This window comes from Podarcis tiliguerta (assembly GCF_965153285.1).
Source record: "Podarcis tiliguerta genome assembly, chromosome: 3".
NCBI classification, from domain to species: domain Eukaryota; kingdom Metazoa; phylum Chordata; class Lepidosauria; order Squamata; family Lacertidae; genus Podarcis; species Podarcis tiliguerta.
The window spans coordinates 27,671,911-27,685,320 of NC_139536.1; the positions used below are offsets into that span (position 1 = coordinate 27,671,911).

The following is a 13,410-nucleotide window of genomic DNA, read 5'->3' on the forward strand; positions in this document are numbered from 1 at the left end:
GCTGTGATACTAAAAAAAAAACAAAAAAACAAAAAACAGCGAAGCTTCTGCAGCCATGACACCACTTCCTCTAGAGTAGCACATTGTAGTCAGTGGAATTGCTTCAAAACTAAATTAGATATTTTAGGCTGCTCTTTTTAATATCTCCGTTGGATTAATTTAACAAGAATAAAAAGGTAAAGGGACCCCTGACCATTAGGTCCAGTCGTGACCGACTCTGGGCTTGCACACTCATCTCGCTCTATAGGCCAAGGGAGCCGGCGTTTGTCCACAAACAGCTTCCGGGTCATGTGGCCAGAATGACTAAGCCGCTTCTGGCGAACCAGAGCAGCACACGGAAACGCTGTTTACCTTCCCGCCGGTATTTCCTATTTATCTACTTGCACTTAGACGTGCTTTCGAACTGCTAGGTTGGCAGGAGCAGGGGCCAAGCAACGGGAGCTCACCTCGTCACGGGGATTCGAACCACCAACCTTCTGATCGGCAAGTCCTACGCTCTGTGGTTTAACCCACAGCAAGAATATGGGGGTGAAATTGTGCCCTCACAATTCACTTATTTAAAATTATTTATATCCTAGCTTTGCTATCCTGCCTGGGGAGATAAGAGCGGTGTGTAATAAAAAACAATAAAATACAAAGAATATAAAACAGGAAGGCGTAAAAGAAAGGTACATTTCTAAACCCAAGCAGTGAAGGAGCCATGTGGATCTCCCAGAGGAGGAAGGCCACCACTTAAATGCTCACTGACCTGGAAGAATGTAGAAAAGCTGCTTTTTCTGGAAAATTCCTTTCCATAATTATTTTGGCTCCCCTTATTGGCACAGCGATCAAGCCTAGACTGGACCAGATGCTGGCAAATGACAGCCGTGAGACCAGCTCAGAATCCAGTAGATCCCAGCCGAGCCCAGTTCCTCCTGTTCACTATTCCACTATTTTGGGGCATCCCATTGGCTTCTGCCAGAGATCTTGCTAGCAGCACTTTCATCTGCCTGCCTGTGTGGGAGTGGGGAAGGTCAAACATTCCTCCTCCTGTCAACCAGTTCTCCCCAGCAAGTCCCCACCTTGAGCCTTGCATTAGCATTGCAAGTGTAGCACTGGATGTGGAAATTATAAGTGTTCTTCAGGCTCTTCACGCATGCCAGCCTGAGCAACCAGCTACACTCTTCGATTGTTGACTGACCGTCACTGTTCTCGTTCTTCCTCACAGTATGAAAGATGGGTTTTTTAAATAAAAAAAATGGATAAGCAGCTCTTGAACAGCTCATACAATGTTTTAAGTGTGAACAGGTTTTTCTTCAGCATGTGTTCATGTTCTGTGTTCTTCACATTTATTTATTGTCAACAACCATATTTATAGTGACTATTAAAGGGCAGGGGGAACCTTCCTCCCTATAAATGTTTGGCTTCCCCTCTGTCCTTTTTATGATATTTCAGGAAAGTGATGGAGTGATCTTGTTCAATGCAGTTGTCTTGTTTTTATTTATTTTCTTCCACAGGACGGCTCACTCCAGGGTGCTTTCAGATATCCTATTGCATTTTTCAAGTGTAATGAAACTGGGTTAATTCTGGTGATCTTGATGTTTGGCTTTGATTTGCTGCTTGTTACCTGCAGAGCTGCTCTGGGTAGTCCTTCAAAGTAAAAGCAATCTTTCCTCTTACTTTTTGAGAAAGGAGTCAATGGTCATCAAGCCCAAATGGGTTCTTTCATTAGAAGCATTTAAGGAACAATAAGATAAAAAGAGCTTGTTCATTAGGGCAGTGGCCCATCTAGTCTAGCATCCTGTTCTCATCATGGCCAACCAGATGCCTATTGGAAGCCTGAAAGCAGAACCTGAGGGCAACATTACTCTGCCAACTTGTGATTAACAGTAACTGGCAAATTTTTGTTTCTCTTGGTTTCTATTTTTTTATAACCTCTCCTCCCACCCTTTTTCTTTCTTATTCATGTTGTTGTTTAGTTGTTTAGTCGTGTCCGACTCTTCGTGACCCCATGGACCAGAGCACACCAGGCACTCCTGTCTTCCACTGCCTCCCGCAGTTTGGTCAAACTCATGCTGGTAGCTTCGAGAACACTGTCCAACCATCTCGTCCTCTGTCGTCCCCTTCTCCTTGTGCCCTCCATCTTTCCCAACATCAGGGTCTTTTCCAGGGAGTCTTCTCTTCTCATGAGGTGGCCAAAGTATTGGAGCCTCAGCTTCAGGATCTGTCCTTCCAGTGAGCACTCAGGGCTGATTTCCTTAAGAATGGATAGGTTTGATCTTCTTGCAGTCCATGGGACTCTCAAGAGCTCCTCCAGCGCCATAATTCAAAAGCATCAATTCTTCAGCGATCAGCTTTCTTTATGGTCCAGCTCTCACTTCCATACATCACTACTGGGAAAACCACTTATTCATACATACATACATTTGTTGTTTAGTCGTGTCCAGCTCTTCGTGACCCCATGAACCAGAGCATGCCAGGCACTCCTGTCTGTCTGTCTGTCTGTCTGTACATACTGTGGATCCAGAATTGGCCTCCACAGTCACTTATGGACTCATTGTTAAAACTGTGTTTATGGAAGACAATCTTACTCGGCTACGAGTGATCGCCAAAGTGAAGAGAAAGGGATACACACTTACTTTACTGAAAGTTTAAAAGTACATAATTATATGTGCACTAAGCATGGTGAGACGTAAATAAAAGAGAGAAAAAGAAAAACAGAAACAGCACTCATGAAGAAGGGAAAGTAAAGGGGGGAGGGGGGAGAACCCCAAAACTGTATACTTTACAAAGTTTTTATTGTACTTCACCAGATCTCAATCTATTACAGTATTTGAAAGAACGGATTCCAAACATCATTGATTTTGTCTATGGCACGTCTGCATTTATATGCAAGTTGTTCATATGTTGTAAGTTTGCATAAGTCTTCAATCCAATCGTAGAAGGGAGCTGCGTTTTTATTTCTCCAATTCATCATTATCAGTCTTTTTGCTGTGGTAAGGGCACAGAGAGTCTGCTCATATTGTCCTTTTGTAGGGTTCCATGTGCTGGGTATATAATTCAAGAGGATATTTTCCTTTGTAAATGTAAGGTTGTTCCATACAGTTCTGTTGATGATTTCAGTTACCTTCAGCCAAAAATCTTTCAATATAGGACCCTGAAAAAACATGTTCTAGAGAAGCATTATCCCTATTGCATCTCCAACAGTTAACAAACGTAATGAGGTCCAGTATATTCTAAATATTATTTTTTTGTTGTATAAATCTCAATTTAAGGTCCAGAGACACCCTTGCTATAGTACTTAAAACAGTTCCCACTGTGTGGTTGAAACTGAGACCTCTAATTCTTTATTCCATTCCTCCCTCAATATCTGTATATCAAATTGCTTTGCTAGTAACCAAGATTTATATATGCTGATGGCCAGTTTTTTTTTGTTGCATAAGAATTAATCTTTTTCCAATTTAAATATACTTCTCCAAATTTCCACATCTGTTGGCATTTTTTAAAAACGTCCTCATGAAAATTCACCAGCATTTTAATGAGAATTTATCCTAATAAGTCTTGTTTTTGCGTGCAATTTTGCCTAATACTGTATACACATTCTTGCAAAGCGATTTCCCTGAATACAATGGATTTTTAAAAGTTATTTTCTCTAATACATGCCTTTGTATGCTCATTTTACCCTAGTATATGCATTTCTGCACACTTTACTTGGCAATCCTCTGGTGAATGGAAGATGTGTTCTGCTGGCTAAAGGGCAACTTTGGATTCAACCCATAATATTTTCTACAGTCAGCACCACCCAGCTTACTTCTAAAGCTATCAATATTACAAGAGACAAGCATGACCTGGGATGAAAATGTATCGACCATTCAGGCTTCGCATATCATGAAAAAGTTCCTGTGAAAATAAATCCATTTTTGATGTTAAGTTCATCCCTCACTCCTTTGATTTCATAATCATGTTTCCTCTTAGGACCATGGGTGAACAAGGTTAGAATTCTCCCATTAGGGTCCCGTCCCATCTGAGGGCTATGTACGGTATATCTGCCTGCACAGTCATTTCCCTTCCATATTAGTCAGCTATTTATATACAGCTTAATTACCAATGATTCTGTGCTATGGTTTTCCTTGGTGAAGACCAATGGATCTTCATGAGCCAAAAACCTCCGTTTCCTGCCTTCCTAGCTTCTTCCTCCATCCTCAGGTAAGGAGATATCCACATAGAATGCAGTCTAGGATCCCTGATTAAGACAGGCAGCCTTCAGATCTTCAAACAGAGGACTCAGTACAAAATTCAACTACACACCCCTCATAATATTTGCACGGATAATTTTGACTCAAACCTTTTATAACTTTTGGGGTAAGGTATTAAGAAGGTTATCACTTCAGTTATAAGACAGGTGGTGATTTATGGACCTATCTCCTATAGGGAAACTAAAGATTAAAACTGTAGCTGAATTGTGATTAGTGGTTTCCAGAAACAACAATTCTGAGGAAAGTAGACTGAAGAAAAGCTGAAGGTGTTCATAGAATTTACCTGTTGCCAAAGTGGGTGAAGGGCAGAAAGACAGTAGGCTGCTTTATGCTGTGTCAGACCACTGGCCCATCTAACTCAGTGCTGTCTTCACTGACTAGCAGCTGCTCCCTGGGAGATGCCAAGGATTGAACCTGGGACCTTCTTCATGCAAGGCAGATGCTGTATCACTGAGCTACAGTCCTCCAGCCAGCATGGTGTGGTGGTTAAGAGTGGTGGACTCGTAATCTGGTGAACCGGGTTCACTTCCCCGCTCCTCCACATGCAGCTGCTGGGTGACCTTGGACTAGTCACACTTCTCTGAAGTCTCTCAGCCCCACTCACCTCACAGCGTGTTTGTTGTGGGGGAGGAAGGGAAAGGAGATTGTTAGCTGCTTTGAGACTCCTTAGGGTAGTGATAAAGCAGGATATCAAATCCAAACTCTTCTTCTTCCTCCTCCTCCAGCAGAGACAAGCTACTGGGTCTATCACAAAAGTTCTGATTTTTATATTGTTAATGAGGAAACTGAAAATCCCAGAGCTGAGGTTTCTTTCAAAGTTGTAACTAGCTATGCAGCTAACAGATCTGCAGCCAAAGAGCCTCACAATTAGTTCAGTTTGCCCAATGGAGTATTGAGTTTGTGGTTCTCAACCAGCAGCTCCCAGTGTCGCATGACAAACTTCTTTTGAAGCTTAATGGAGTTTCAAAAGCAGCCTGTGGAAATGAGTAAAGTCCAGCTGGCATACCCAAGCCCTTGGATGTGCCTAAAATACCTCAAAGCATAATTTGGACTAGTGTGATTGGCCATTCAGAAGAAAGATTCAAAAACTTGATCTTAAGATTATTTACCTGGATATAGTTCCATCAAAATCAAGGAAACTTTCTTCCCAGTAAAGTCTTTTTTTTTTTTAACGGTAGGAGTATAAAAGTCACATTTTATTCCAATGACCTATAAATGGGAAGTAATTTCTAATAAATGCCTGTGCATCCCATTACATTTTACTACTTATCACCTCTTCTGTGTCTTATGGACTAAGGGTATAAACGGCTTTAGCAAAATGTGATGGGGTACAAAGTTGTACATCAGTAACTGGCACACCTATTCCATGGAAGGTAATTTTCTGGGCCACAAAATTTGCAGGCATCAGTCAATAATTAGTATTCTTGGGTCATGGGGATGAGGAACATGTGAATGACAGCAAAATCTGCCATTGTATGCAGACATCTTGAATTATTAGAAGTGATCCTAAAGACATTTGAATCAAGTGAATGGTTGCAAAATATGATAGCAAGTGATGGCAAATTGCTTTGAGGGATGCTCAGGCCATCTTGCCTGATTTTCTTAGTTGATGGTCAATATTCTTGCCCAAGCTCATCTATTTTCTGCTTAACCTGACCTCTCCTTTCTCATTCTGCAGCTACTGGAGGATGTTGTCCAGATTTGAATGAGAGACGGGTGGAGTGAGAAGGGTGGAGACAAGGCTACCATCAACTGTGAAATTGGTCTACATTTTTCTGGAAGGATTGCCTACATGCAGTTGAACAGTTATGTCCTTGATTTTATTTATTAATTTATGATCCACCTTCTCAAGAAAACCTCTTGAAGTGACTTGCAAGATAGAAAAAACACAAGTCACCAATCACAAATGCACACACACACACCTGCAATTCAAATGCTTACATAAAAAGGGATGACAAGAAGTTGAGTTTCTCAATAGATGATGACCAATTGGTCTATTGCTAACAGCTAAAATGCTGAAGCCACAATAAAATTTACTCAGTGATTGCTTATCTGTTGTTATTTTATGTCTGAATAAAGGTGGAAAGGGGAGTGATAAAACATGCTCAGGAAAAGTACCATGGGTTGTGGTCCAAGAAAGTTGGGTGTACCTTCTTTGACAAAATCTTTACTGACTATGAAAAAGAGGCTGCTACTTTGTGATAATTATAGTTGTAGGTAACAATGCAAAGATGTAGTTCAAAAGTTATCCAATGAAATCCAATGCACACAGTTGTATTGCTCTGCATGTGTCACGTTTTGTATGGAATAATATATTTATTCAAATCCTTTTTAAAAAGTGGCAGAAAACAAACCTGTTAATATGCAGAATTTCAACAAAAGACAGAATTTAGATAGCTGGGGTTACCAAACTGTAGTCCGTGAACCACCAGTGGTTTGTGACCGTCATCCAAGTGGTCCATGGCATGTCTCTGTGAAGATCAGTGGGAGCAACAACTATGAATGGCAGGTGCAGTGGCTGCTTCATCATTCTTGGAACCCAGTGGGTACAACCAGAAGGTGAGCAGGACAGAGTGGAAGTCACAGGGGGAGGAGGCACTTAAAATAAGTGAAGTGGATTAGCAGCGAAGTTAAGTGGAGGCTAGAATGAAGAAGTTTAATCTTGATTCAATTAATAATCATACACCTTGCACCACAGTGTGTTACAACTGATAAAACATGCAGAAAAATCACTTAAGAGGTCTGAGAAGATTCTCAGCGATGTTCAAGTGGTCTGTGGGCAAAACATTTTGTGAACCATTGGATTAGAGCACTTGCAAATATTTCAGGCACGTAGCAGAGGAAATGCAGCCAAAAGATAAGGTTACCATTTTTTTCAATGTATCCGGCGACACTTCAACTTCAATGGATTTTGTCAGGGGACTGATTTGTAAATCCGGGGACTGTCCCCAGGAAACGTAGACGTCTGGTAACCTTACTAAAAGAGGCGAGTCAGAATACCACAAAGTAGGTACACAAGACTCAACACTTCATTGAAATGCAGAAGATAGTCAGCAAAACACACTAACTGACTGACAGACAAGTGGAAAGTGATGTGGATTGTTATGCCTCCCAATGGCAAACTCACACAATAAGAATAATCTAATTTCCTTATATGAGAGTGGGCAGAAGGTTGATCTGAATATACTGGTAGATTTCTATGTGATCTCCATTAGACTGACAAGAATTTCTGACTCCTGATTGTTTTTACAACAGCAACAAAAACATAGACACCTCTTCCTCCCAAATCACACCACTAAAATTAAGGAAGCTTGGGGTAACCAGGAATGTTTTTTTCTGTAGAAAGACTGCTTGCTGCATTCTGTTCTGATATTCAAAAATAAATTAACGGGCTCAGAATTCTTAATAGCAGAGTCCAGTTGGTGGATCTCAAAGGTTTTCAATAAAAGGCAAAGTAGATCTTGCAAGCCTGAAGTCTGCCTACCTTTGCCTGAGATAATTATGACATCATAACATTTACAAAATAAAACTACATTACCTACTTCTTTCCGGTTTAAAATGCAGTATTTATATAGCCTAGAATTCAAGATAGCTATTTCACTTGCCAAATGAAACAACTTTATTGAAGTGGAAATCTCACCCTCCAGCTATTTATTAATATAGTTTTAAAGGAATTCTCAGATTTTTGTTGGTAACTGCTCACTTAGGTTAAAATGCGATGCACTTGTTGGCTGTGCTGCCCCAGAGGGACTGCAGTAAGACAGACTTACTCAAGCTTCACTTGAACACAGAAATGAAAATCAATAAACAATTTGAACTTCTCAGAAGAGAATTTTTCTCCTCTAATGAATATACAAGCTTGGTTACAGCTTAATTTAAAGATTGAATTTAGTGTGTGTTTTTCCCTGCACTATAAGCATGACAAACACAAGCTCCAAGTGACATGTCCCAGAGGGGGACTTATTGTTAAAAAACAACAATAACTCGACAAACAAACAACCAATAAACAGAAACCCACCATAGCAGGGAAACTTAACAGCACAAAATGCATCTGTACTAGCAAAAAAAATGGTGTGGTCTGTGAACAAAGCCCAAACTGATGAACATCTTCATTTCAATCCTCTTTCTCAGCCTCTCTGGGTGAACAAAGACTTCTGAAGTTGTATCACTATTGAGGCATTAGTCTCATTCACCATGTTTACCCAACCTCATCCTTTCCTTGGCCATTGTATGCTCCTTTTGCCATTTTATTTAGACTGTGGGGGAAGGGTCCATCTAAAGCTGGTGTCACACTGTGTTTGATGCAAGTAAGTTTCATATTTGTCTCTTTATAGAAGTATGCAGAAGATGTACTTAGCCATATTGATCTTTGAGGAAATGTGGACAAGGTAGATAATGTGAAACTTTTATTGCCATTACTGACTGTTGCACAGGCTCTGGAAATTTTTCCAGTTATTTAACTAGATTTGTTGCAGTACTTTTTTGCTGTGATACTAAAAAAAAAACAAAAAAACAAAAAACAGCGAAGCTTCTGCAGCCATGACACCACTTCCTCTAGAGTAGCACATTGTAGTCAGTGGAATTGCTTCAAAACTAAATTAGATATTTTAGGCTGCTCTTTTTAATATCTCCGTTGGATTAATTTAACATTTTATTATGCTATAAACCACAAACGTAGATCTGTATCTGTAAATTTGTATCATCACATGCAGATCCAGTCCTTAGTAGGACTCAATCTCTCACAGAGAAATTATTTTAGAGCCTTTTTATTGATATAAATAATTTCACTTGTTATAGTTGATCACACAACTGGGCTTTAGGTTTTGGTTTTTTTGCCAAGCACCGTATTTTTCGCTCTATAGAACGCACCGGACCATAGGAGGGGGAGAACAGGAAAAAAAATTCTCCCCCTCTTTGTTCAGCGCCCCTTCAGCGAAGCGGCAGGAGAAATGGAGCCCCTTCCATTTCTCCTCCTGCTTCGCTGAAGGGGCGCTGCACAGAGAGGGAAAACTGTGCAACGTCTCTCCAGTGAAGCGAAGCCTGGAGAGCAAGAGGGATCAGTGTGCACTGACCCCTCTCGCTCTCCAGTGCCAGTGTGGTGTAGTGGTTAAGAGCGGTGGACTTGTAATCTGGTGAACCGGGTTCGATTCCCCGCTCCTCCACATGCAGCTGCTGGGTGACCTTGGGCTAGTCACACTTCCTTGAAGTCTCTCAGCCCCACTCACCTCACAGAGTGTTTGTTGTGGGGGAGGAAGGGAAAGGAGAATGTTAGCCGCTTTGAGACTCCTTTAAAGGGATTGAAAGGCGGGATATCAAATCCAAACTCTTCTTCTTCTTCTTCTTCTTCTTCTTCTTCTTCTTCTTCCAGGCTTCAGGCGGCTATCCGCAAGCCTTTGGAGCTGCCTGAAGCCCCCGGAGCGCAGCGGGAGTTCCCACTGCGCTCCGGGGGCTTCAGGCGACTTCAGCGAAAGCAACGCGAAGCCTCCGGAGTGCGGGGGAGCTCTCCCTCTGCGCTTTGGAGGCTTCGCGTTGCTATTGCTGAAGCCAAGGAGCCTGCATTCACTCCATAAGACACACACACATTTCCCCTTAATTTTTGAAGGGGAAAAAGTGCATCTTATAGAGCGAAAAATACGGTATTTCTTCTAGTCGTCCTAACATGGAAAAAAGATTTCTCTATTTATCTTTGTGCTACTTAGGACCACGGCGACAAACGTTCACAGCTAGCGATGGGGTAATAGCTTAGAATCTCATTTCTTATTCAAAAAATATTGGGATATAAGAGTCTGTCATATCCTGAGTCGGATCATCTGCTCATGTAGCTCTGTCTTCTCTACTGTGACAGGCACTGGCTCTCAGGGGTTCTAGGAAGGGTCTTTCCCAGCCCTACTTGGAGATGTGCAGGATTGAGCCTTGGGCCATTTGCATGCAAGTCAGCAGCTCAAGCTACTGGGCATATGGAAAGTTTACAACTTATTCTGTGACCGTTTGTTGTTGTTTAGTCGTTTAGTCGTGTCCGACTCTTCGTGACCCCATGGACCAGAGCACGCCAGGCACTCCTATCTTCCACTGCCTCCCACAGTTTGGTCAAACTCATGCTGGTAGCTTCGACAACACTGTCCAACCATCTCATCCTCTGTCGTCCCCTTCTCCTTGTGTCCTCCATCTTTCCCAACACCAGGGTCTTTTCCAGGGAGTCTTCTCTTCTCATGAGGTGGCCAAAGTATTGGAGCCTCAGGTTCACGATCTGTCCTTCCAGTGAGCACTCAGGGCTGATTTCCTTAAGAATGGATAGGTTTGATCTTCTTGCAGTCCATGGGATTCTCAAGAGTCTCCTCCAGCACCATAATTCAAAAGCATCAATTCTTCAGCGATCAGCCTTCTTGATGGTCCAGCTCTCACTTCCATACATCACTACTGGGAAAACCATGGCTTTAACTATACGGACCTTTGTTGGCATCTGTGACCGTTAGGTTGGCCTAATAAAATGTATTGTCCTAATGAGGAGTTCCTCCTTCTCCTCATGCAGAGCCTCTTTTTCTGCAGGCACTGTGCACATGGCCCATAGACCCCTCTCCCTTCCCATCTACAGGTCCCCGGTTTCCATAAAGCAGCCCGTGTGAAAGGCTGTGCAAGAGGCACTGCTGTGTCTACAACCATAGAAGAAAGTGTGTGAAGACTTTTTTTATTTTATTTAAAATATTTATATACTTTTCATTTAAAATATCTAAAGCAGTGTACAATGTAAAATTGTAAGGCACTTGATGGATAATAACTCTAATAAAACCATAAATCAGTATCAAACTGCAATACATGTGCAATCCAGTCTGATAGTTCTATGGTCCACCTAGTCCAGTATCCTTTCTCATTGTGGCCAATTAGATGATAATAATAATAATAATAATAATAATACAGTAGTACCTCGAGTTACATATGCTTCAGGTTACATACGCTTCAGGTTACAGCCTCCGCTAACCCAGAAATATTACCTTGGGTTAAAAACTTTGCTTCAGGATGAGAACAGAAATCGTGCAGTGGCAGCAGGAGGCCCCATTAGCTAAAGTGGTGCTTCAGGTTAAGAACAGTTTCAGGTTAAGAACAGACCTCCAGAACAAATTAAGTTCTTAACCCGAGGCCCCACTGTAATAGTTTATTATTTGTACCCCACCCATCTGGCTGGGTTTCCCCAGTCACTCTGGGCGGCTTTCAACAAAGATTAAAAATACATTAAAATGTCACACATTTAAAAACTTCCCTTCTCATATATGCCTATGAAAAGCACGCAAACAGGACCTTAGAGCAACAGCACTCTCCCCCTGCTGTTTCCAGCAACTTCAGAAGCATATTGTCTCCAACAATGGAGGCAGAACACAGCAATCATGGTTAGAAGCCACTGAAAGCCTTGTCCTCCACCGCATTTGTCCAATCCTCTTTTAAAGTTTTACAAGTTGGTGGTCACCACTGCCTCTTGTGAGAGCAAATTCCATAGTTTAACTTTTTCACTGTGTGAAAAAGCATGCCATCTGGACCAAGTGATTAATAGCAACAGCTGTCCAACAGCAACAGGGAGCATTCCTCAGTAAAAGCAAAAATATAGAAGGTGGCCAAACCACGCTCACTCTCATTTCACGTAAATCACATGGAAGGCACTTGCACCTTTTGCCCCATAGCTTTTTTTCTAGGAGGGCTAGAGACTTGCCTTAAAAAAAATAAGAAAGCTGAAATCCAGGAGCACCAATGAAAGCCTTCGTGGGCCCCTGGCTGGTGATTTCTGATATGGTTTGAAGCAGTGCTTTTCTTCTAGGGAAAAAAGGTGCTGGTACTACATACACTTGAGTACCTCCAGAAAAAGCACTTGTTTCAAGAAATTTTACCTGTATATCTCCCAGCTCTATTTGGAGATGTTGGGAGACCTGCTTCTTGGATCTGGTGCCTTGATTCCAACCACCTAGGAATGCCAAACTGTGCACTCGTTATTCCACTCACACTTAGCTTTCCTTGTGTAAAGTATTATCAAGTTCTCTGAAAACCTCTGGTTAAAGTGATAGCACAAATCATTCTTAGGCAGTGTACATGATACGAGATGACTCATTGTGCAGCCCAAGGTACTGGAACGGCGTCATTTTATGGCAGCCTTTTGTACTGGTAATGGAGATGATTCATATGTGGAAGCCTATTCCCACAGACTGGCTTCTTTAGATCTAGAAACAGTGTATTTTTGCCAAATTGGCAAAAATTAGAGGTAAGTATAATTGGAACTAGGGCAATATTGCTCCAAAGATATCTAAAACAACCAGGAACACATCTCTGATTGCAATAAAAACTCCTAAATGCTTCTATCTAGTGCATGGGTGCCCCCCCCCCCCAGTTATAATCTCAACCTCACTCAAAGTGATTTCAAAAGCTTTTCATTTAAACTACTATTATTCTTTTGTCTACTGGGAGCCCAGTGCAAAGATGATGTCCTGTGTGCAAAAGGCAAGCAGGCTGAATAATAATTAATCAACCCTACTTAATATTCTGAAGAAGAGGAGCAACAATCAGTTGTGAACCTCTATGTATTAACCGGCAGATCATTGTTATTCCAGGAGGCATCATAAGGCCAAATGCAGGTTACAACTGGTTTAGAAAATCTCTTTAATTAAGATACATGAAAGTTTAAGTCTCCCATTATAAATATCTTATTGTGAATATAAAAGACATAATTAAATGGCATGGTGGTATGGCACTTTCATGTACTAAAAGGTGATGAAGCGAACTTGGGAACCATTCATCTATTTGGAAGGTGAATCCAGCAATGGAAATATTGTTTTAAAAGCATCTGCCACCTTGATAAAATAAAAATGTAGTTTAATAGGCCGTTTGGTGTGCTACTTAGTTAACGCTATTCGCCAAGAAGTAGCTAAGAAACAAACACAATAAAAATATTTTATGCATGCATAGGTAAGGCCTTAGGAAAAAAGGTTTAACCAATAATAATGATGCCACCTCTCTAATTTTCTATAAATCCCTCTCAAATCCTGCCTCTTTAATGAAGTCTCTTACACCACCTATGCCCTATGATCTCTATGCCCGATAGTAGGGTGGGGAACATTTTTTGGTCTGAAGGCTACATTCCCATTTACCCAAACATCTGGTGGCTGCATGCTACTGACCAAGACAAAAGTGGCATGCC

At 41.4% G+C, this 13,410-nt stretch overlaps 1 protein-coding gene across 1 annotated transcript in view; it reads right to left on the reverse strand.

Annotated features, from left to right (window-relative positions):
• ESRRG (estrogen related receptor gamma) overlaps positions 1-13,410 on the reverse strand; it is a 545,323-nt gene that overhangs the window by 499,150 nt on the left and 32,763 nt on the right. The gene's annotated exons all lie outside the window — the stretch shown is intronic.